The sequence below is a fragment of the Apaloderma vittatum genome, unplaced genomic scaffold, assembly GCF_000703405.1.
Source record: "Apaloderma vittatum isolate BGI_N311 unplaced genomic scaffold, ASM70340v1 scaffold19275, whole genome shotgun sequence".
NCBI classification, from domain to species: domain Eukaryota; kingdom Metazoa; phylum Chordata; class Aves; order Trogoniformes; family Trogonidae; genus Apaloderma; species Apaloderma vittatum.
This window is the reverse complement of record NW_009715675.1, coordinates 26776-31960: the sequence shown is the minus strand read 5'-3', so window position 1 is coordinate 31960 and position 5185 is coordinate 26776.

Sequence of the window (5185 nt, the reverse complement as noted above, 5' to 3'; positions counted from 1 at the left end):
AGTTTTTCTTTCAAGGAGTCTTTAGGAGACAAGATTATTTCTAAATGGGTCTGTCCAGCAAATTTTATGCTGGGACTCTGTTGTCCTGAGGGACCCTAGGTCAATATGTTCATCTTAAGTGATAACAATAGCATTTGGTGAAGTGGCTTAGGTGTAGAATCAAATTTATTGTAGAAGGCAGAGTCTGACCTTTGCTCCTGGGGTCCTATAGTTCTTTCAGGACCAAACCTTGGTCCCTGTGAAGCTGTTCGCTGACTGGGAGCAACTTTCCCCCCGTTAGTAAATAGCTCATTACTCCTCGACTTCTCAAGGGCAAGTTGGAGACTACTCTTGCTTCTTACATGCCTGGGCTCATGTGTGTTTTGGCACGTACACCTCTTTGATATGAAAAATGTCTGGGTTGAGAAAATGCAAATCACTTCTGCAAAACTGCTGATTCTTGTTGTATGAGAGGGAAAAAAACCCTCACCCAAATCTTTCCTGAAAGTCCCGAGATTGAGGAGCATCCAACCTCTACCACACTTAATAATCACAGTGCCTGGTGCCAAGCAAGAGTAAGCTTTTCAGCAGGTAACAAGGTGGATTGTGTTTGGTGTTGCGGGGAAACGGCTGCATTTCCCCTACCCTGCTGGGGTGGGAGCCATGTCAGGGTAAGCATCCAGAGGCAGCTGTCTCTTATGGATTTCTGTATGGGGTCAGCTTTGTTTCATCTGCATAGCCTGAGATAAAAAGCAAGTCAGATGCACAGCTTGGGGTTAATGCCTGGGGTTGTCTCCATTTGGGCAGGTGCAGTGCATGAGAGGTTTTTATGAAGAGGCAATCTGTGGAGTGAGGCAGGTGAGGTAATTACCACAATCCTTTTCCTCTCAAATTTCACTCTAAGCAGCTCTAGCTTTTGCAGGGCTGAATGGAGAAAGAAACTTTTTTTTTCCACTTTAACCTTTATGTGTAGAGATACTAGTGTGCCAAAGTAAAGGGGAATTATTTATGTGGCACTTAAAGCACAGTCAGTGTTAGAGCAAGGGACTTGCACCTCAGTAGCTATTCACTGTGGCCATATGGCTGTCCTTGCCATAGTTACAAGGACTTCCTTGTATCTGCTGAATTGATGCTAACAGCAATTCTGTCAAGGATGGGATTTTTATGATCTTTTTTTATAGATGTGTACTACTGGATAGAGTTATAAAATTACTTCCTCAAGGTCTCTTAAGGAGGGGGAAGCAGGGCAGGAGGGCTTTAATCCAATTCTTTTGAATCCCAGTTCATGAACTTGGCCCTGAGACTGTTTATGGGACCTTCCTGGTGTCAGGTTTTACTTTCCTGAAGTCAGCTATATTGCACCAGCATGAACTACATTTAAGCAGATTATGGCCAGTGCCACATTAGCTGCTTTCAAGGACTTTACTGCAAAGCACAATGCACAAAAATTAGAGCAGGAACAGGAACAAAGACAATACTGAAAGCAAAGTACTGCCTCTTCGGCCTAAGTCAGTAACAGAATGGGCACTGGGACTTGCTTAGTCTACCAGATCTGGTTTTGTCTTAGACTAAATTATCCTCTTTCATTTGCATTTCCTGTTTTTTTTGGATAACAGTTTTAATGAGGAAACATGCCAGAGCCTATGACTTCCATGACAAGTCCATTCACAGTCCCTCACATTGAGACAACACTGCTGACTCAATTTCAAGCAGGCAAAAGATGAGGACAGCAGTAGCAAAGGCTTACAGGGATTTTGTGGTGATGGGTTTTGTTTTCTCTTAGTATCCTCAAAAAACCAGGAGGCTCTGGGTGCCTGTAATCAGAAGTCAAGAGTTGCCAGAGTTGGTGACACCACAAGCGCTAGGATATAGATTACGTGGACTGGTAGTGTTGCTGTCCTAGCTGTAGTAATCTAAAGACGTAGGCAAAGCAAGCTTTGTGGAGAAGAGTAACCTCTCAAATTAGGCTGGTAGCCAAGCTTTCAGGAGCGTGAGTTCAAGTCTGGAACAGGTATGGCACTCTTCAAAGCTACATTCTGTTTGAGAGCAAATACTTGAAGCTTAATGAGGTAGGTTAATCAGGTAAGTTGTTGAAGAGAGAGGTAATTCATGCCTATATCTGAAAGGTGTGTTAGCAAAAAAAAGTGAAATTAAGGAAGTTACCTTCTATGGGGAAGAGAGAGAGAATTTACCATCTTTTGAACATGGGATTATCTAAGAGGAGGCAGGACAGAACTACAACAGGCAATAAAGCCAATCTCCCTGTTGAAACCAGGATTTCTAGTATCCAGCAGAGTTATAACTGCTTGTTTCCAAGCTTGCCTTTTGAAAGCGTTTTATGGATCTCTTCTTGAGAACCGTAGCTGAGAGGTCAGAGACTGCCCAAAAAACGGATGTACGTCAGTAGCTGAGTTGCAGGACTGTTTCCTGGAGAATGCTGTGAATGCTCAAAATTTGAGCGCTACAGAGCAGACCAGAGAAGTTTTAATGGGGTTTAAAATCCCCTTAAACAGTCTTTGATCTCCACCTACCTTTGTCTACTGTAGGAGATGAGGCTATGTGGACCTGTGGTCTAAGCTGGTACAGTTGTTTCTCTGATGGGCTGGCTGTTTTAAGAGACATCCTGGTGATAGGATGACTTGAAGGTATTCAGAAAATACTCTAGAAGACTGCAGTTCATCTAAGTACCTTGGGAAATAGCCATGGGAGGATAGATAGAGCTGCAGGCTGTGAAATGAGGGGTGCCAGGGGTTGTGTGGATAGATCTGTTTGTAATGTTATTAGAAAGATAAATGTTACCAAAATAATATTGCTGTGGGAACTTAGGAATGTATCTTAATATCTAGGAATACACATTGGCAAACTCATTGTATAATAAAGTAAAATGCAGATATTCCTGGATGTGATAGCCCAGATTTCTTTTCATTAAATACTAACAGCACCAGCAAATGGAGGTGCTATTTTAGGTTTTGTTTTGGTAACTAGTGTTGATGTTACAGGAGGGCCTGGTTGTACAGAGGAATCTTGGACTTAGTGCTCATAAAATGAATTCCTTTTAAATTAAATGGAAGCCTAAACAAAAGTAGGTCTGGAATGAGGATACTTGTCTTTGAAAGGGCAAACTTTGAAAAATGAAAAAACCTGGTGGGTGAAGTCATCTGGGCAGAGGAGCATGAGAACTTGAATGCAGAGAATGCAGATTCCCTCTCGCTCTGATTCAGAGTTGCAGAAGCTATCTGGATGAGGGATCCCAAGCAAAGGAAGAAAGCACAGCAAGCAAGGGCTCCTTGCTGAAGCTGATGAATAGCCTCCTTAAAAACGATAGTTGGGATTAAACGGAGTCTGTAAGGAATGGAAAAAAAGACTAATAGGCAAAACAGCAATATCTTAGAGGTCAGGAGGGGTAGGGATAAAGTGAGAATTGCCAAAAGTCAAGCTGCGTTAGGCCTGGCAAAGGAAATTAAAACAAATAGCAACAGGTTTCTCAGCTATATAAATAAAAAGAGACTTGAAGCCGCTGTGCAGTGAGGACCAACTGGAGATTAAAGATGATCTAGATATGGCTTCAGTATTAACTGAACTTTGCTTCAGTGTTCAGTACAGTTGGAGGGGATGAGGACATGGAAACCTCGAAAACTGAGGGGAAGAAACAGAAGTCAAGAATTAGATTGATTGGATTGATTGGAGAGCAGAGGCCAAGAACGCTGGCCTCAATTTCTGAAGGGACCAGGACAAAAAAAAGTTAAATCAGTGTTATGTATAAAGATTTTTTTTTTTAGGTCCTGGTGGTAAATAGGAGACGGGGACCAAATATTACAGATCATCAAAGATAGAGTGATTTAGGCAAGTACAGAGCCACTAATCCAACCTCAGCTATAGATGACACTGGCAGATTTGGAGGGCAGAGTAGTAAAAGTAAACACCAAGCAGATGAAGCAAAGGTGGATCGTGCCAGGCTGAGCTGATGCTTTTGTCTGAACACTGCACATTCCTGAAAAATCAGTTCTGGTCTGTGTGATCTCCCACGGAGCAACAGATACAAATGCATGTGAGCAAATAGCCCTTAAAGTAGGAACCAGGAGGATCAGTATGAGAAGTGGTGAAAGTGAGAGAGGCTTTGTGGGCATGGTGGGATTTGGCTGCAGAGGACTCCAGGGATAAGAAGTGAGATTGTACCTGGCTGTGAATTTTCAGTGGTGGCCTGGGTGAAAACTGTAGGTGTGACGGTGTTGAATACTTCTGACTGTGCTTTCTCTCTCCATTGTCATGGACAGAGAAAGCTCAGGACTCTTTAGCAAGTGTGATGGGGTCAGGAATGGGATAAGACTGAATAGCATGGAGTGTTAAGGTAGGCAGCAAAGGACCAAGCTGAAGGCTGTGATGAACAGGACTTTTGCTAGCCAAATCTGCCAGTGGACAGCCAAGACCTGTATGTTTTAATCAGTCCCAGGGTGAGGGTGGACTGCCACTCCTTTCCTGGTTTGTGAAAGAAACCCAGGCTCACCCTGTACCCAGAGAGGTTTCCCACAGGGTGAGGGAAGTGTTAACCCCTCAGAAAGCAGCTGGCAAGCCCTTGGCTGAAGTCATGAGCTTGAAAAAATGGATGTGGGCAGGCACAGGTGCAGGGATGAGCTCCAGGGGAGTCAGGGCATGTGTCCCAGGGAGGGCTTGGCAGGGGAGGACTTGGCTGCTCCCTCAAGATACAGGAGGGAAACAAAGATGGGGAGGAGAAAGAGGGCTGGGAGATGGAGAACAGTGCTGGCACGAGGACAGCATATCTTAACTTGGCCCTAATAATATCCCTTCTAGAAAACACAGCATCTTCTGCTGTCTGGAGCACTGTCCTTCTAGGACATGTTTTCCAGGTGAAACTCTGAGGATGGGACAGATGCTTTTCTACTCTCAGGGAGGGTGGTGTGATGTGGTTTATGGCAAGTCCCATGTTCAGTGGCTCAGGAGGTCCTTGCACTAATCCCAGGGGAGAATTTCATTTCTTCCTTAAAGACTTCTAAAACTTATTTAGTTCTGTTCATGGGCCTAGCAGGTTTTGTCAGTGCACTGGGCAATGTGATGTTGACCTTGCCATGCAAATGTTCCCTCAGTTTGGCAACAGGGAAGCTTTGTCATTTGAAAGTGGTTGTTAAAGACCAATATTTATCTACCAAATTCAAAATAAAATTATGCTCTCAGAATTTGGGGTATTGTT